Source organism: Pinus tabuliformis, chromosome X (assembly GCF_031772625.1).
Source record: "Pinus tabuliformis cultivar Carrire ecotype Pingquan chromosome X, CPIR1, whole genome shotgun sequence".
NCBI lineage: Eukaryota > Viridiplantae > Streptophyta > Pinopsida > Pinales > Pinaceae > Pinus > Pinus tabuliformis.
In genome coordinates this window covers 958,965,588-958,986,831 of record NC_142308.1, presented here as the reverse complement: position 1 = coordinate 958,986,831, position 21,244 = coordinate 958,965,588, and the positions used below count along the sequence as shown (strand labels likewise).

General features: G+C 36.9%; 1 pseudogene; it reads left to right on the top strand.

Annotated features, from left to right (window-relative positions):
- LOC149142894 (alpha-bisabolene synthase-like) overlaps positions 1 to 12,168 on the top strand; it is a 60,405-nt pseudogene extending 48,237 nt beyond the window's left edge.
- The last annotated feature ends 9,076 nt before the right edge of the window (positions 12,169 to 21,244 follow it).

Below are 21,244 nucleotides of genomic sequence, written 5' to 3'. Positions count from 1 at the left end.
TTCTGTTCCTCAAGTGTTGTACAGTTTAGTTCAGAGATTCAGTGAGCTTTTGGGGACCAAAAGCCTTCTCATTTGGGAGGTGTGATCAGGTGCTCATGTCCTAAGTGTCGGAAAATGCTCAAAATTTAAAGTGCTTAGAACTGGTTCAAAGTTGAATGACTGGAAAGTGCTCGTCTTCCCAATTCTGGTGCCACAAACGGTTCGAAAAACGGTCGCCGTATGAGGAAGTTATGGCAAAAAGAAGAATTTGTCCATAACATTAGAAATTTTAATTTTTCAAAAAAAATTAAAAAAGGAATATTCCGCCTGGCACGAAATCCGAGGAAACCACCAAACATTAAATGTAACTGCAGTTAAGTTGGCGGAATTTTGGCAGGAGCGCCAAATTTGGCGGACCCGCCATAATTGGCGGAGCTATCTGGAGTTAACTAAAGTTAGCTGGAGTTTTTCTAGGGACAAACTGGAGAAACTTTAAATGGCCATAACTTTGTCTAGGAAAGTCGGTTTTGGACGAATTTTTTATTTATTTTGGGTCTCTTCGACCTTCTGAAGCCATGGGCACAAGTTTCACAGCCATCTGAGGTCATTTTCAGGTGTTTTAGCTTCGTGGAAGTTCCAAGAGCCACCAGGGCCAAATCAGTTTGGGAGCTGCATTGGGAATTGTGCAGCCATTGGAAGTGGAACGAAGGACATTCCTGAAGTTTTCCAGCCTTCTGAATCCATTTCTGCAGCTCGTTTTTCCTTTTGAGGCATTCTTTTCACTATTTAGCTTCAGGGAAGCTTTCAGGGCCACTAGGGCCATTTCAGTGTTGGAGCTGTTTGGGGGATATATTCATCCATTTTCGGTGATTCAAAATCCTATGTCTGCTATTTTCGACCTTCTGAGTCTAATGGCAGAGGTTTCAGAACCAATTGAGGTCATCTTCACCTCGAAATTCTCCATGCAAGTTTAAAGGGCCACTAGGGCCAATTGGGGAAAGTACTGTATAAGGTACAAAATTCACTATTAGTGTTTGGGAAAGAGCATGTTTGGCTAATTCCTATCTTCTGATTCTGTATTTACAGTCAGATCTGTCCTTTGAGACACCCATATTCTTGTATTAGCCTTTGTCGCAATTTTAATACAAGAGGACAAGCCTGGTTGGAGAGGTTTGGTCCAGCAGATGTAGCCCAGAGGGGGGGTGAACTACTTTATCATTTTGATGTCTTTATTTGCTGAAGATGATATGCTAAACAAAACTGATATAAAGTATTAAACAGCAAATAAATATAACTTTCATACACACATAATCACTTATTCAGCTACAGAAAGTTACTTGTCTTTTTCCGCAAGACCTTAACCTTCAAGTATGTGTATGTCAAAGACTTCTAAGTGTTTACTTTGTTATTTCTTTAGGCAGAGCATGTAGAGGGCCAGGTAGCCTCTGGAACTCATCCTCTTTTTAGAGGTGACATGTCCGGTGAATGCCCCTATAGTTTATCTCTGTATAAGAAATAAGAAGTTTATACATTTTTAGAGGTCATTTGGAGTGTCTAGCTCACAGTTGAAATTATTGGAAATGGATACCTTGCACCCTTAAACAAGTACATTCCATTTTCAGATCAATATATCTTCCTCAAGCCCTCCAAGCCTCCTATTTCCTTTCGCAGTTTTGATTGGGGTCCAATGATATCACATGTGTGTATTGGCCTCATCACACTCACTGTAACCTCTGATCCAACTGCACAATCCTTAAGGAATAATATTCCTTCTACATGCAAGGAACATTCACAATAGAATCTTCTTGCAACTGATAGTACGTTGTCCCTCCATCTGATCTCAACTCAGTCTCTGACTAAACTGACATGCATGAGTTATCCATGAGTGAATCTTTAGTTATCTGAAATAGTAGTTACATGCATGCAAGGATTAACTAACTAAACTCTCATTAATTTAACAAACTGTTAAATTAATCTAACTGGACTTGACTCAGTTAACTGAGCCAACTAATTACAACTCAATATTACAACTCATCCTTATCTCTTTAACTGATGGATGAATCCCTCAATCAAAGGAGAAATTGTTTCATGTCCTCACATAGACTTCATGTTCATAATTCCTTAACTAATTAACTCAAGATGAATTAATTAATCAATTTACAAACAACTGTTAACATCAAATTCGAATTTTACTTCCTATGTTTAGTCTAGGGACTGACTAAAATAAGAAGGGATCCTAAAATGCTATTTTTAGAAAAGCTATTTTTAGCACTTTCACTTTTCACCCATTGTTGCTAAGATCCACAATGGCTGAACTGCTATTTATAGCCCAACTATTTATAGCAGTGCTATTTTTAGCATTTCTTGTTGCAAATCTCAACACAGACAACCCATGAGGGACATATTTTATGTAGATATTACCTATATTTTATCTTATCTAACATGGTTTCCTACAAAAGAACTACAACTGAGCATTTCACTTGGATAATGTTTCAAAGAGATTGTCTAGTGAAGGCCAATCCCATACCCCAGACATTAAGGGACATTATCTTCATTTGGAAGTTAAGTCAATGGGATTCATTTCTATATTTTCATGCACATTATAATCCTCTTGAAACCCATAATCTTCGTAAGATGACCCGAGATCAAAGGATGAGAATATGCTCGACGGAATTAGAAAATCTATGATTGAGCTCCTTGTCGACCCCCCCACATAAGGAGACCTTTTTGTACTTGGTCTGTTTTTTCTTACTGTGTAATCCATACCTTCTATGTTCAAGAGAGTCAGGGACCTCGTTTTCGAGAAGATATTATTTCTTTACAGATAATGGGTCTAGGCCCAATGAGATATTTCTTGTGAGGTTTTCCAAACCATCATCTTTGGTTAGAGGAGAAGAAACCTCTTCCAAAATAGTGTTGTTTCTTCTGGGTTGGGATGAGGTAGCATAAGAGTGTAGATGGGGTAGTGGATCTTTACCTTTGGAATATTCAATGGAGCAGGAGGGGATCCACTGTGATATGCCTTCCAAAGAAACCTTCGGTCCATTATTTCTAACTTTTTAATGGCTTATCCCATTAGTTGGCTGCAACAAGTCATACTATTGACTTTTCTGTAATATTGGTACCTCTTCCAGAGTCGACATTTAAGTATCATGGGAATTTGATTAACCCTTACCTGTCATCTTATGACTCGTGGGGTACCGATTAGTAATAGAAACTAGCCTATTCCTAGGTCGACCTCCATTGAAACAATGTGGGCATTCTCTGATTAAGTGACCTATTTCTTTGTATCCTAAACAACAAAATAGAACCCCCCAGTAATCCACTTTTTGTCTAATAGAGAATGGACCCCAATATATAGAAATGGCAGCTAGTAAACCACCATACAGATCGACCTCCATAAGAAACCACACCACTCTTTTATCTAAAATCCATTTAGATCCCTCATCTACATAGTAGAACCGACCTATTTTATTAGCTATCTCTGAAACTTCCTTCTTTCACCATAGATCCAGAGGAAGGGAAAGAAGTTTCACCTTATAATTTGTCTCTTGGGGACTTTCGTGATTGGATTGAACCTAATTGTCCAATTTTCAAGGCATAGAAATCCATGACCACATACCCAAGGAAATTCTGCAATATTAATAGTGTCCTCTTCTAATAAAAAATGGAAGCTGAACCATACATTGAATAACACACTAACCTTTGGTCCGTATCAGATAATAGAGGTATAGCTTTTATCGATCTAGGATTTCATCTGAGTTCCATTGAAATTAGAAAACCTCTAGTGTCCAACAAGGACCCGTTGCTTCAATCTGGCGATGCTATTCCAATAAATATTGATGCCCAAAATGAATTTTTGGATCTCCTCTTTCACTGCAATGGGCTTCTTATTCTTACGTCTAGATTTCTTGTTCGTTACTTTCTCTACTACCTCGTTGCTTAAATTGTTATAGAGGGCGTTCTGATGACCAAATACCTCCTCCTCGTGTCCAACATCAAGATGTTTGGGACACCTTCCCTTTTTATCTAGTTTATTCTCAGCCACGATAATTATGTTAATAAGCTCCTCCACATTAGATACATGGTCATACACGCATGATAGATCTTCCATCTTAGAAGATGACATGGCACCACCACTAGCTCGTAAAGAGAATACATGATTGGAGGAAGGAGATTTGTAAATGGAAGGAAATAGGAGTTTTTTGCCAACACCTATGGACCCTATGAATCCCCAAAGATTCAATCCAAGTCAGACTCCAGCTATCTGATGGTGGTGACAAGTAAAAAACCAGGTCCACATTCCTCTAGAAAGTACCCTCAAACATGCATGATAAGGCTAGAGTGTCATATTTGAATGGCCCAATTAAGTATCAATATTCTCTCAATTTGGTTGGTGGAGATTGTAGAACTTTCCCTTAAATAGGATCCGGGTGACCAGACCAACAAGTAACAAGAAAGATAATGATCAATAGGTGAATGATCTCTTTGACACTGCAAGAAAATCCAGAAGAAAATACTCCATGTAGATTCCCATCTTCTGATGTCACCTTTCTTAAATTTCTTGTTAAAATTTCGAAGGAGAACCACCCACCTTCACCAACTCCCACCCACCCAATAAACTCATTTGGAAATTTGAATCCGGTGAATTTCCACTACCAATCGCATCCATCTTCAAAACAAGACACCACCAATGAGGGACAAAGATCAAAACCCATAGACACGATACATTGGGCTTGCTCTGTAGAAATATACCTCATCCATTGGCTACTGAAAATATAATTTCATCGACCACTTTTTTTTGTCTTACAAAAACCAACATTAAGCACCATCTATCACGTAGACAACCAGAAATTGCATCCTATTGGAAGAGAAATTTTAACTAATGACGATCTAGAGTACTTCTTAATAACCTTCCAGGAAACATTCGTTGTAGAAACAACAAACTCCGCACCAGCATAGGCTACACCAAAACCAACAACAATAGAACTTCCAACCAAAACATTCTTTATTTATTTCTTCATGATTTTCTAGTAGCTCCTCCCTCCTTGTACAAAATATCTTGACTAAGCTACTTCCTTAGAGGAAAAAATACCATGATAATTGTATTAAAGTATTTAGAGGAGATTTCATTACCTGACATGGTTGAGGACCTCCATCAAAATCTATTCCTTAGAATATCTCGCTCACTTCTGGGAAAACCACTCGACCTTCAACTCATAGAGGAAGCTCATTGATTTCCTTTTTTGCTAATTTTAGTGTGTCTGCAATGATGAGGGAAATGAGAAGAAGAGCTCCAATTATCAACCCCATTAGTTGAGAGAGTTAGGTCATGGTTAAAGAATTCATTCGTTGTGATTAAGTAGGTAAAATTATAGTATTGAGTAGGTAAAATTATAATATGTAGTGGTACTTATGGGTCAGGGCGGGAATTTTAAGGGTTAATATCTACAATTGGGTTAATTTTCCATGTTTTTGCTTTGAAAAAAATATTAACCAATTTCTATTTTTAAATGATTAACCTAAATTTTATACTGGAAATTGGAACAGAGGTCATTCCGTGCTCTGCCCTTATATGTTTTTTGGGGTATCTCGCATTCTATAAATGCCTTTATTTTTTAGAATGTTTTCTATGATTTCTAATCTACCAGCGTTAAAATTGTCGGCCATTTTTCAAAAATTGGTTTGTGGTTCCCCTCATCTCCACGATGCTCTGTTCTATTCAGGGATTTGGGCGATCATTTTCCTTTGGGCTTCTTCAATGGGGCCTATGTTGATGGTTCATGTGGATGCGGGGCTCTTATCCATCTCTGCCCTAGTAGGGAATATCATTTCTTTTGGAATGGTGGCAGAGGAACTAACAATCGGGCTGAGATAGTGGCACTGTGGGGAATTCTCCAGAATGTGGTGTGGCTTGCCATTGATTCCTTTAGGGTCGTTGGAGACTCTAAGGTGGTCATAGATTGGCTACAGGGGCGGAACTCCCTAGAGGTTCCTTTGCTTCACCATTGGATGGTCAACATCAAGGTTCTTCGTTCCTCCTTCTCTAATATCTCCTTCATGCATGTGTACAGAGAGAAAAACTTGGTCGCTGATGTTCTATCTAAGAGAGGGATCACTCTCTATCCTAGTTTTATGTTTTTTGAGCTCCGGGTTGATGGAATTGTATAGGAAGCTGGCTCCTTCGCTTTCTGATCCTCTGTTTTGTTTCTTTTGGGGATGCCTTTGTTTCTTAGTCTGGTCTATCTTTTCTCCTTTGTCTTGGCCTTCTCTATCTTTTTCTGGTGTTGCCAATGTTGGTTCTTAGTGATTTCCTCTCTGCTTCTTTGGTCTGGTGTTGGTCTGATTCAATGATTTGCCTACTTCTCTTTGGTTTCTGCCGTCTATAAAGCCATATGTAATTTCTCATTTGATTAATGAAGAACGAAAGTTTTTTTTGTCTGAAAAAAAATAAAAATAAAAAATAAAAAAAAGGTTAAAATAACCAAAATATTATAGAGACTATATAAAATCATTAAAATTTTGAATATTTTTACAAAAATATTGCCAAACTTTTTAACCATTTTATATTATGCACTATTAAGATTTTCCAAAATTTCTAAACTAAAGAAAAGATAAATTTTGATCTTTAAAATTTTCTATAAATCAGGTCAGCGAATTTTTGTGAATATACAACTTGCAATAACCTCATAATAGTAAATGTAATGGAAATTTCCATTGATCTGTATATGTAGGCAATGAATTCATAAAAATCAATCTGAAAGCAATAAAGGACGAAATAGATCGTTTGGTAAAAAAATTTGAGATCATCTTTCCTTAATTGTTCTTTTTTTTTTTCTTTTTTCTTTTTTTTTTCTTTTTTTTTTTTAAATCTAGGATAATCAGTAACTGGTGAGAGTTATCCTGAACAGACCCAGGATCAAATCTAACTGGCTGCCACTATAAACCTAGGCTACGTGCAACCGCCTGCAAGCCGCACAATAGCAGGAAACTTATGCCTCAACAAGAGCCGAGACGTCTGCTATGGGGTCGCCTACTCTTCTAGCCAAGACACAACAGGTCATATATATACTCAATGAGATTTGAACCCTCATCTCGTGGGTTTCACCCAGCGAAACTTATTGTTAAACCCCATATCACTGTATATCTTTCCTTAATTGTTAAGAGAAAGTCAATCTTTTTAGCTCGGACTCCCCTACAAATTGCCTTACGTACATATACTTTAGACGAAATGGAAGTAGAGATTAGCTGAGTATGTGAATTCATATTAACATATTATCAATTCAACCACCGAATTAGACCATCTTACTTCATGTTGTCCACATTCTAGTAAATAAATGTTGCAGTTTCTGGAAGGAGGAAATTCATGGTGGACATTGTTGTCATCTTTAAGGGTATAGAAGAGATGGTCGAGTGGGAAACAATAATGGATGTTCAAAGCCAAGATTGGTCTTTCTTAGGATCGTCTGCTTCTACTGTCTCCCTCTTCATGCACACACGAGACATGAAATGCCTAGAATTCTTGAATGTTAAGTTTGGCATTTTTGGTAGGTATGGAGGTTTAGAAAGAAATTGAAAATGTATACACACAGAAAAATATTTTCTATTACATTGAATCACTCAATTATATAGTGTATTTATTATGTTAATGAGATCTAACTATTTCTAAAATGAAGGATTGTAGTTGAGAAAATATCTCAACTGTCCAATCCACTCAACAAACCAATCTTACCCAATTTCTAAAGTAAGCGTTATTCCAAGTTCCCCCTTGAACACTTACATTATTACATAAGTCACAAATTACATATAAATCATATCAAGTCTAATATGGTCTTCATCAACAATTATGTTCATTATGAGATCTTGCAAACATTGCTCTTTTTCACCACCACATGAGTGACCACTTGATCTTCATTTGAAGCATACCCGCCTCTGAGCATTGTTGAGAAGCTTTTCAGAATTGACATTTCTTAACTACCCCAAAAAATAGCTAAAATATTGAATATCTCTATGGACAAGTTTCCATCCTAGTAGTATGCACCAAAATTTACACTTCCAGTTATATAGGTAACCTTTCTAAATACAAATCTTATCTAACAGTCAATTATGCAACTAACCTTTCTTCACACACACATACACACATTAATAAATAATATAAGTGATAGCTATTTAGAAAAGCATGAGAGGCTTTGTATTAAATTCATTATTGCTGTCACAATGTGAGAAGTCCTTAAGGTTGGCCTCTTGTAAATCTTCAATAGTAGCTACGTTGGCCAATTCTTTTAATTTTCCATTTAAAAGATCTTCGAGATGAGTTTTACAATTGAAGGTTGTATGTCCGTGTTTTCGACAATAAAAACATTCCACTGAGTTCTTATTTTTATTAACTCTTCCCTTTGAAAATACTGCCATCTCATCATGTGAGTTGTCCTTTATATTCCCTGATTTCATCCTCTGTTCTTCTTCTAAGAGTGTTGCAATCATTTTATCTAATGATTGAGACAGAAAATGACTTAAGGTGAAAATAGCATTATCATAGTTTGATGGTAAGTTATTTAACAAAATAGCTTTAGCATCTTGTTCTTCTATTTTTACCTCAATTTCCTCCAAGTGCCTTATGAGTGATTTTAGATCATTTATGTGTGTAGACAATGATACCCCATTATGCATTTTGAATTTGAATAACTATAATTTCAAAGAGAATTTTGCATTCAGTGCCTTTTCCCCAAGTGTTTTGCTTAAGTGTTCCCATATTGGTGAAGGTGTTTTTCCTAAGTCTATGAGCTGAAATTGTGAATCTGACAAAGATAATGCTATAATAGACTTAGCTTTCTCTTCCATTTTTTGTCATTCAACTAATTGTTTTAAATCTTAGGGTATTGATTCTACTCATTTTACTAAGCCACATAATTTTTTATGCATCAAATTCATTTAGACTTCCACATTCCATCTAAATAAGTTTGAACTCTTAAATTTTTCAAAAACTATTTATTCCATATCACAAACTCCATTAACGTACTTTAAAATACAATATAAATAATTTATATTACTTTAAAAATGCCCCAATGGCATGACCCTTCCCGTTCAAACCTAATTTCAACTCATACTTGAAAAGAGACGGCCTTTGAAATCGAACCTGGACGTTGAGAAGCCGCAGGAAGATGATAAGCTGAACATTGAGACGTCGTAGCAAGAAAGGACGTTGAGATCTTGCTACAAAAAAAAATATAGAGGCTGCTATACAGAGAATTTCACAAGATTGTTTTTTAGTAGTAGTAAAAGTTATGGAGTTAACTCAGAGCCGGTACTAAGAAAGAAATTGAAGATGCTTACAGATAATAATATAATTTTTTATTACATTGAATCCCTCAATCATATAATGTATTTATTATCTCACTAAGATCTAACTGTATCTAAAATAATAATCATTACACTGAATTATTCAATTATATAGTGTATTTATTATGTTACTAATCATTACACTGAATTATTCAATTATATAGTGTATTTATTATGTTACTGAGATCTAACTGTATCTAAAATAATAAATTGTAGTTAAAAAAATATCTATCTATCTCATCCACTCAACAAACCAATCTTACCCAATTTCTAAAATACTCATTATTTTAAATAGTTTTATGTTCCAGTTTTCCGTTTTAAATGAAAACATATTTAATTAACTAAGCTTCCTGTATCCTGTGGATCTGCTGGAAGGCCTTTTAATGGTGGATAATATTGTACGCCTTGGAATCGATAGACACTTTCAAAAGGAAATCAAGGAAATTCTAGATTGTGTTTACAGGTATCATAAAAAATTTAATTTGACTAACCTTCACTTACCTATTTTCTCTGAAAAGTCCTTCAACATAGAAATTTATGACATATTCGGCATACAGACATTGGAACGAAAGACTGGACCCCATTGCAGATCTTGAGATCACTGCTTTAGGATTTAGACTTCTTCAACTGCATCGGTACAGTGTACCTGCAGGTGGGTATCAATTAGTTCAAATCTAGTGTGGGTATTAATTAGTTAAAATTTATTGTGTTTTTTTGTAAGAGGTAATAGGTTTACATTTTTATGGATATAGTCTCTATAATTTTATAGAATTAATTTTATAAGTTGTAGATGTTGGAAATATTACAATTATCTAAGTTGTAGATGTTGGAAATATTATGAAATTGTAGGAATAAGATAAATCATTTTTTTTTAACTTCAATGTTGTCTATCTAATTCTAAGATATTATCAAAATCTGTAATAGACTTGGGATTTTAGTAATTCAATTGTCATTAAAAAAACAAACCTTTTATCTCACGAACAAAGAATAAATTATCATCATCAATTCTCTCTTCTGACATCGTATTAACAACCATTTTCGTATTAACAACAATTTTCGACAATTTCAAAGATGTTGATGGGCATTTCTTTTGCTAAACCAGTCAATTTAACAAAGATGTAGCAAGCATGTTAAGCTTGTATATATAGAGCTTCCCAGATCGCATTTCCTAGATAAATTATTTTGGATGAAGCTAGAGACTTCGCCACAAAAGATTTAAGAGAAGCTCTTCGGAAAAGTGAGATTTTCATTGCATAGAACAACAAACAAAACCTAAGCCATGAGGTAACCTATTGTCCAGACATGTCGACTGCTTGTTTGTTTTTTCCATAGAAACGAGTGGATGAGTTTAAAACATTTTGAGCATGCAGTGTGCCCAGAGTGGAAGCAAAGAGATACTGTCAAGTGTATCACTCAGATTATACACGCCTAGCCAAAAGCATTTACCAGTAAAGAGACCCCAAATTCAATTTCACTTTCATTCTCTTCATCCATTTTCATAATTTGGCATAGTTTGCAGGGTCTTTCCTTCCTTGCCTTAATGATGATAATAATATGACTGACCAGGTGCTACATTTTTTTTAATTTCAAGCTGGCTAAATTAGATTTCAACGTTATTCAGGCAATCCATCAAAAAGAGATGAAGAATGTCACCACATAATTAACCAACCTAATGATTTCGACTATTATTCCATAATGTAGTATATATCCATTCTATATTTGCAATATGGAAGAGAAATTAATCACTCAGTTTCAAATTTGTTCTAATTCCTTCTATGATTATTTCGGCACTACAGTTGGTTTAAACATTCGAAGTTCCCCTTTTACCCTTCGTGGAGAGAGGCCCGTGGAATGATTCTTCATAGTAGCAGTGGGCACATATGAGCCCAGTATGCCAAATGCAAAATCCTCTTTTCAAAAGTGTCCTGCTTTGAATACTGTTCTGGATGATATGTATGATACATAGGGAACCCTTGATGAATTGAAGCTATTCACTGAAGCTGTTAGAAGGTAGGATGTCATTGCAATCATCATCATCTGCATTGACATTGTGTATTATATTATATTGGATCTTCAGATGGGATCTCTCCTTGACAGAAAACCTTCTAGACCATATGAAACTATGCTACAAAGTCTTAGCAGAAAAGTTACAGGGGCGCGAATTGCTTAGCTTTTTTAAAATGGGAGTAAGTAGTACCGGTGAATTTGTGAATTCTTTTTATCTGACTTTGTGCAGGCATGAACATGATAATTATTTGTTAATCTTACTTAATCTGGAATGTATGAGTGGGATGATTATCTTCTGGGTTATTAAGCATAAAATTAGCATCTGAGAACGTGCCAAGCTTGGAGGAGTACATAAAGAACAAGATCATTTCCATTGGCCAATGTATACTTCTGGTGAGTGGAGTGTTATTGATGGAGGGGGAAATCCTTTCACAACAGAAATTGGAGCAATTATATTATCTAGGAAGACGTGTTCTCACATAATTGAATTGCATCATTACCCACCTGGCTGACATCATACATACATATAAGGCTGAGAAGGCTCGTGAAGAATTGGCGTCCAGTATTGAATGTTGTATGAAAGAACATCTTGGAAGTACAGAGGAAGTGTTTGTGAATTACATCTACAGCCTTCTGGAACCGACAGTAAAGGAGCTCACCTGGGAGTTTCTGAAGCTCGACGACACATCAGATGTTTCCGTCCCATTCAAGTGCAATAATATGGTGATGGAAGAGACTAGATTGATGAGGGTGATATTCAAGGAAGGAGATGGTTTCAGCTTCTTTAAAACAAAAATCAAGGACTACATCAAAGAGTTTCTCATTGAACCACTGCCACTGTAACTCATATGGTCCTTCCTCCACTGATATGACCACTGCAACTGTAACTCATATGGTCCGTCCCCCATTTGATGAAAAACAATGGAGTCGTTTACCGAGGCTGAGGAATTGTAGGGACAGGGTCTGGACTGGGACCGCGGAAAATGGCAGAGTCAAATTTTCAAATTTTTTTATAGAGTCAGTGTTTGAATCAGTTTTTTTCAATGGAAATGAATTCAACACTATCAAAAATCTATAAAACACCTAAAATTATGAAGTTTGACAATTTTTATTTAAATTCGACAATTTTTATTTAGATTCACATAAATCTCTACAGAATTTTTTCAAAATATGACCAGAATTTCCAAAACTTTCATTGCAAAAAATCATAATGGTTAGACTACGAAAAAACAAACAGGCCAGCAACGAAAAAACAATGTGAGTGTTGGAAATAATTACGCTGCCTGACAGATTAATCACCGACCGCCTCACCGCCATGACTTGTCCAGCATCGAAGAGGCGCCGCCGCCATGATCGGTTCAACTTTCGAAGAGCCATAACCATTTTGAATTGAAGGGGTAGTAATCAACTTAAGTTTTGCATAAATATAAATATAGTTGAGTTGGGATAGAAGAATGCAGAGTCGGGACGCATAGTTCGAATTGTATGCAACTGTAGCTGCTTCAACATTTGGTTATTCTGTGATCTTATGTGAAGTTAATGGATTTTTTTGTAATTTAACAGCTGTAGTTGTGTCTTTCGTTGTGTCCCCAATCTTTCATTTGGTATAAGAGCGTTGTTTACTCTAAATTCTTTCAACTGGTATAAGAGCCAGTATGGAGTTGGTTAAATCTCATAGTGAGCCTTTATTCAATGAAATTCGGTGAGAATCTGTGCGTAGTCCATTAGAGTTACATTGTTGACAGAAGCTCTGTGTGTGGTCGAATAACGCCGCAGCGCTGACAGAGTTCTTGTGGAAGATTTGTGAGGCCCAGCCGCCCATATGCAGTCTGTGGAGCGAGCAGTGTGAAGTTTCAAAGTGATAGAAGAGAAGAGTTGCCACTTTTGTAAGCTATTCTGTCAAGATAGAGCCAGATGAAGCCACAACGTATTAAGTGTGACCGTTGCAGAGTGAGGTTAGAGTTGTTGTTGGGTTTGGACAATGGTGATTTGAGTGAAGTTCGGTGGAGACTCACGGAGGGCGACGTTGCGTGTTGTATGGTTGTGTTGTTCACGGGTTTAGTTTATTGACAACTGGATTATATGATTCAGTACATAAGTGCATCTTCTTCATTGTATGGAGAGAGTTCTCGGACAGTTTCTTTATTACATAGCCGAAATAAGGTGGAAGTTCAAAATTATTTTTGTTCTACTTTTATATTGCAACCTATCGCCATATTTTTCTTTTTTCTATATTTGTAATGATCGTTGAGGCACTGCCATAGTTGCTGCCTCCATTTGACGGGTTTCCTCCATTTCATTTTTTTTAAATTGTGTGTGGTTTCGGAGATAGAGAACTCGTCATGATTTTCAAGTGTGGGGTATATTATTTCCATAAGTTTCTGCCTAGATGTTGAAGGAGCTGGGAATTTTTTGAATTTTTCACATTCGAACATATTCCCTTTCAATTTTGTATTTCCTTTTATCACGACAGGATACCACCTTCTTCTCCATTTAGAAGAATTTATTCAGTTTCAATATTTTTTTATTTCCCACATATTAAAGCATGGAATGTTGAACTTGCTAGAAGTTGCAGAACGTGTTGTAATCGGTGTCTTAAGTCCAGAATGGCTGTAACGTTCAGTCCCAGTTGGTTTACAACTGAAGTTGAGTCTTAAGTTGATTTTAGTTTGCACTTTTGAAGCGTTGAAGCTTGAGCTCGCTATCTTCCTATCTTAATTGGAAAGTTAATTATAATGACATTGGAATTATTTTATCTGCAACCCCGAATGGCCATTCGGAATATAGTTTGGCAGCGACCATATGAATGAAGGAATTTAGGATAAAATTATATTTACTATGGCACTGGAATTTTGTCTAACACAGTTTTGAAGGTTGATTTATGTGACATCCATATATTTTAATTTAATGGCATGCATATGTCGATTTCGAGATGCTTTATTGTGAAGTTGAATGCAGCTAGAGAAAGAAGGCAAAGGCAAAGAAGTTTTGAGTTTGGAAATGTTAGTGTGATAAGGAGCGTGGATGTTGGAAAAAAATTTCCCGAATTTGATTTTCGTTTTCGCAGAGGAGAGAGGCACAAAGTTATAATTTTTGCAAAGCTATTTTCGCAAAATTAGGTTCGCCCACTGCAAACCCGATTTAGCGGAGCTACCTTCATGCAATGAATTTCGCGTACCGCAAAACTATTCCAGAGACTTAATGAATACTCACAAGAAATATAACATGATAGGTTTGGAGCAACACACTAAAACTTAATATTCATTTCTTGAACATGAAAAATACATCTACATGAGACTGCAGCTCATTTACAAAGTAAAATAAAAATTTTACAGAGATTTAAACTTAACACACACTAAAACAGAGTAACTGTTGTTTTCACGCGCCCACCAAAAATTGCTCCACAATTTTCTCCATAGAGACTTGCGCTCTTTTCTTACTTCTTACTCTCTAACCTCTCTACACAGTCTTACTCTTCTACCCCTACCATCAAAATGGATTTTACATTCATATTTAACTCAACAGACAATTTTACATTTAATTCATGACAGAGCGAAATTAATTTTGATGTTGTTGTTGAGTGTGATCAAAGTCGCGCAGGTGTTTCTGGAGTGTGGGCAAGGTTGTTGAATTAATGCTTGCCCATATCAGTTTACCTAAGTACATAAATTCTTTAAATGTCTTTTCTGAGTTTCTGAATGGTTCGCGTCTGGCTTCGGTCCTTCTATCTTCACGCTGAGATGCAACCTGCAAAAATGTCTTCAAGCAGAGACGCAACCTGCAAAAGTGTCTGACATGTATGGCTGCAAAAGTGTCTGACATGTATGGTTGTTGTCCGGCTGTTTATTGCGGTGGTTGGGATTATTATTTCCAACACTCCCCCTTAATCACAACTGCCACCATTGACAATTCCCAAACAGTTTCTGAGATAAACAAAATTTTCTCCTACCAATGGCTTTGTGAAAATATCAGCAAGTTGTTCCTGTGACTTGCAGTGTTGCAACACAATTTCATCATTGTTAATCAACTCTCTAATAAAATGATATTTAGCATCAATATGCTTGGTCCTTTTGTGGAAGACAGAATTCTTTGACAATGCAATTGCTGAGGTGTTGTCGCAAAAAATAGTTGTCGCGCCCTCTTGGTCATGACGAAGATCCCTCAACATCCTTCTCATCGAAACTGCCTGACACGCTGTTGTTGTTGCTGCGACATATTCAGCTTCTGCTATTGACAGTGACACTATTGGCTACTTCTTGGAAGCCCATGAAATGGCTCCAGAACCCAAATGAAAAACATATCCTGATGTGCTCTTTCTGTCATTGACACTACCTGCCCAATCACTATCAATGTAACCAACCAGCCTGAAATCACTGGTTGCTGTGTACAAAACGCCATACTGTTTTGTCCCATTGACATACCTCAGAATCCTTTTCGTTGCTTGCCAATGTGTCTCCTTGGGTATCTCCATCAACCTTGACACCAAACTTACTGCATACATTATATCTGGCCTAGTGGCGATCAAATACATCAGGCTGCCTATCATGCTTTTGTATAATGTTGGATTGACATTGCTGCTGTAATCTTCTTTGCTCAACTTCAACCCTATGACAGTTGGAGTTGGTGCGCACTTGTTGTTTTGCATTTTAAACCTCTCCAAAATTTCTTCGCTCTCTTTGATGTAGAGAGTAGGCTCACTGTCACATTTGTCGAAACCATTGTCCAACAAGTAAGCATCTATCTTGTTGTACTATGTGCACGGTGCTTACTTCAATCCATAAAGAGCTTTCTTCAACCGATATACTTTGTCTTCTTGTCCTTCAATTTCATAACCATGCGGTTGCACGACATACACTTCCTCTTTCAGCACTCCATTCAAGAACGCTGACTTTACGTCCATTTGATACACTATCCATTTATGTTGCGCGAAAATCGCCACCACTGTGCGCACTGTCTCCATTCACGCGACTGGCGCGAACATTTCCGCGTAATCTCTTCCATGCTGTTGCTTGTATCCTTTGACAACTAGCCTTGCTTTGTGCCTTTCAATCTTTCCCTCAATGTTGTTTTTGGTCTTATAAACCCACTTCACTCCAATGACATGTTTTCCTTTCGAAAGGCTCACTAACTCCCATGTATCATTCCTTTCAATTGCTTCTATTTCTTCCTCCATTGCCGCAACCCATTTTTCTTCTTTGACTGCATCTTCAAAATGAATTGGATCATCTACATGACAAAATAATGCAAATAAGGAATTTAGACCCACCCCACTATCAACTTCATCTTGCTCATAAATTTCATTTAAATTTCTGAATTTTGGCCTTCTTGTGCTTGTTGAAGATGGACTTGATATGTCACTTGGTGTCGCGCTTTGCAGTGTGCTTGGAGAAGCATTTGCTTGGCTGCGCGAAACTGTCCTGTTATTTGTTGATGGCGTTGCTTGCTGCCTGCTTTGCTGCGCTTGAATAGGAGTAGAGGGAGTCACTATTGAAGAATTACTTGGTGTTGTTAATTCCTCTTTGTCTTCATGTGGTATGCATGCTTTGACATTGATTGTCTTTTCTAAACTTCCATCCCATGCCTCCTCTTCTATGAACTGCACATCTCTGTTGATTATGACCTTCTTGGTTAATGGATTGTAGAGTTTGTATGTCTTAGATTCATCACTATATCCAACAAATATGAATTTCTCCCCATTGTTGTCCAACTTCTTTCTCAACTCATTCGGGACATGTGCATAAGCCACACATCCAAAAACTTTCATGTGAGTGACATTTTGTTTTCTTCCACTCCATGCCTCTTCAGGAACAATGTTCTGGACACTTTTGGTTAGAAATCTATTCAAGATATATGTTGCACAAGCGACAGCTTCAGCCCAATAGTCATTTGGCAAATGCTTTGCCTTTAACATTCTCCTTGTCATCTCCATAATGGTCCTATTCTTCTTTTCTGCCACACCATTTTGCTATGGCGTATATCTTGTTGTAAACTGCTTGTGAATTCCATGCTCCCTAGAAAATTGAAGGAAGTTGTTTGAGATGTATTCTCCACCTCTGTCTGTCCTAAGGACTTTGATGAAATGTCCGCTTTTCTTTTCAACAAGAGCCTTGTATTGGTGAAAGCGCTCAAACACTTCGTTTTTCTGTTTTAGGAGAAAGACCCATGTCTTCCTTGTGTAGTCATCTATGAATGTCAATACATAGTGGCTGCCACCAATTGATGGTGTCTGCATTGGTCCACATAGGTCTGCGTGGACAATCTCCAAAGGTGCCTTTGCCTTCACTGACTTTCCTGCTGAAAATGTATCTCTATATTGCTTGCCCAAGATACATCCTTCACATATGTTGTCTGGTTTTTCTATGAGTGGTAAACCCTTCACCATGCCTTTCCTATGTAGCAAATTCAAACCTCCAAAGTTGAGATGTCCAAATCTCAAGTGCCATAACCAGTTTTCATCTTTTACCTCTGCTTGAAAGTTTACTTGTGTGACAGCTGCCCCTTTTCTTTCCTTTTCTTTAGAGTTCATAGATAGTTGTGCTTGTGCACCTTCTTTCTGCAAATCTGATATTATTTTTAGGGGAAACATTCTATTGTCTGTCATCTGAACCTTTGCAATCAACTGTCTGCTTGGAGGCCTATCCAAAATTGTACACACATCATTTTTTAAGAAGACATTGTAGCCTTTCTGCGTGAGCTGTCCAACGCTCATGAGATTATGTTTCAAACTGGGGACAAAGTAAACATCAGAGATGTATTTCTTCTCCCCCTTCTTTGTTAGGATATTAACTCTTCCTTTTCCCATGACAGAGACTTTGCTATCAGTCCCTAATGTCACTTTAGATTTCACACTTTCATCTAGATCAGAAAACATTTCTATGTTTCCTGACATGTGGTTGCTACACCCTGAATCTAGATACCATATATCACTCTGTTTTTCTTGTGCTACATTACAAGCTAAAAACATGCTATCATGGTTCTGATTTTCTCTTGTGAAATTTACACTTGGTTTGTTACTAATATCATATTGCTTCTTTCTACATTCATTTGCATAATGACCATACTTCTTACAGTGATGACATTGAACTTGAGATTTATCATACCTCTAACCTTGTGCTTGATTTTGGCTTGGGCCTTGACTTGGATTTTGATTGTTGCCTCTTCCATTTGAGCTTGAAGCGCTGCTTCTTCCACCTCTGTGTGGGCTTCTTCCTCTTCCTCTAGCATATGATCTTCCTCTGCCTCGACCTTGACCAAATGATACTTGTGTCTTGAAGGCATGCTCTAATGAGGAGCTTGCTGCTCTATTCAATCTATGTTCATGAGAAATTAGTGATGCATTAAGCTCATCCAATGTGAACTGTGAGAGATCCTTTGTCTCTTCTATGGCCACAACAATGGCCTCAAACCTTGCTGGCAGACTTCTCAAAACTTTCTTAACTATTCTTCTTTCCTCAAGTGTCTCACCATGAGACCTGATTTAAGTAACCAGTGCACTTACATGTGTAAAAAACGAGTCTATATTATCAGACTCTTTCATACAAATTGTTTCAAAATCTCTCCTCAACATTTGTAGCTTTGCTATCTTGACTTTTGCCATGCCTTGGTAGGCTCTCTGGAAGATGTCCCATGCTTGCTTGGACTTCGTTGCTGCTGCAACCCTTGGGAAAATACTTTCATGAACCACTTGGAAAATATAAAACAGGGTTTTTGAATCCTTCTTCATGTTGTCCCTTAACACATCTCTTTCTTGTTGAGATAAAGCATTGTATGCTGCAGCATCTACTAGTTCTTGAAAACCATTCTCCACCAAATCCCAAATGTCTTGAGAAGAAAATAGGGTCTTCATTGTAATAGCCCAATAATCATAATTTTTGCCATTTAACTGAGGTATTTGAGGATTAGTCAAGATTTTGCTTGATGTTGCCATTTCTAAGTGTAAAAACAAACTTTCTACCTACTGGTAAATATGTTAAACACAATCCGCGCTCAAAACAATTTTCACTATTAGTAAAAACACTTGTTTTTACACTAACAGAGTTTAACCTGCTCTGATACCATGTTGTAAAAAAATTTCGCAAATTTTATTTTCATTTTCATGGAGGGGAGAGGCAGAGAGTTATAACTTTCGCGAAACTACGTTCAGGCACCGCAAAGCCGATTTCACGGGGCTACCTTCGCACAATGCAAGGCTATTTCACAGTCTTGAATTTTGCGCACCGCGGAACTATTCCAGAGACTTAATGAATACTCACAGGAAATATAACATGATAGGTTTGGAGCAACACACTAAAACTTAATATTCATTTCTTGAACATGAAAAATACATCTACATGAGACTGCAGCTCATTTACAAAGTAAAATAAAAATTTCACAGAGATTTAAACTTATGCGGAGTAAGACACAGTGAAACAGAGTAAACTGTTGTTTTCACATGCCCACCAAAAATTGCTCCACTATTTTCTCCACAGAGACTTGCGCTCTTTTCTTACTTCTTACTCTCTAACCTCTCTACACAGTCTTACTCTTCTACCCCTCCCATCAAAATGGATTTTACATTCATATTTAACTCAACATACAATTTTACATTTAATTCATGACAGAGCGAAATTAATTTTGATGTTGTTGAGTGTGATCAAAGTTGCGCAGGTGTTTCTAGAGTGTGGGCAAGGTTGTTGAATTAATGCTTGCCCATATCAGTTTACCTAAGTACATAAATTTTTTAAATGCCTTTTCTAAGTTTCTTAATGGTTCGCGTCTGGCTTCGGTCCTTCTATCTTCACGTTGAGACACAACCTGCAAAAATGTCTTCAAGCAGAGACACAACCTGCAAAAGCGTCTGACATGTATGGCTGCAAAAGTGTCTGACATGTATGGTTGTTGTCCGGCTGTTTATTGCGGTGGTTGGGATTATTATTTCCAACAATGGAACCCGTAGTGTTTTTATTAAACAAATGGGAAAGGTAAAGAGGTTGAAAAGTCTAATAGAAGACAAAGAATAAATCGAATGTGATTGATGTAGCTTTGATCTGCTACCACCACCTATGTTTACTAGTAAATATTTTGATTTATGGGTTATTAGAATGCTTACTTTTCTTCGAGCTAAAGACTTAATTGAACATTGGTCTAATAACCCATATGATGAAGTATGTGATGATTTAGCATTAAATTTTATAAAACAAGGATTGGATGAGAAGTTTTTGTGCAAGGTAGTAGAAGCTATAACTTTCAATGAAACATGGAAGATCCTTGAAGCAGAATTTGGTGCAAGGGGAGTAATCAAGTCGAAGGTAGTAGTGTTGTTCATCTTGTTGTAGCAGTGCTTGAAGATGAGAATGAAGATGGATCTGTAGTAGCGAATCTATAGAGAGATGAAGGATTTTGTGAATCTCACTTGAAAGTGGATCACAATGTTGATGGTGTGTTATCAGCACACACTGATTTTGGCATAGATAATGTTGCCAATGGAGAAGCATTTGGTTTAGTGGATTCAGTAATTGAAATTGCTCATGTTGAATTTGATAAAGAAAAATTAACTCGTGACGAGTGGTTGTAGATGATGCAACATAAACATCTTATTGATGCATTGTTCTTTGGCGAGAGAATCCCACTTGTGTTTGAAAGCCAAGTGGAAGAGACAGAGATAGAGGCAAAAATAGAGTCAGAAACAAAGAAGGAAGCCCACAAAGAGAAAACAAAGACAGAGGAAAAGCCAGAGAAGGAACAAAACCAATGTGGTTCTGCAAATATTTTTAATTCTAACATTGATTTCCAGTGTGCAGGTACACAGAATGATTATGAAGAAGAATTAAAGTTGAAGCATGGCTTGAAAACCATGTGTTGATGATGCCTGCATAGAAGTTGCAGCTATGAATATTGTAGTATGGATGATATTGAAAATGAAAATTTCAATGAAATTTTC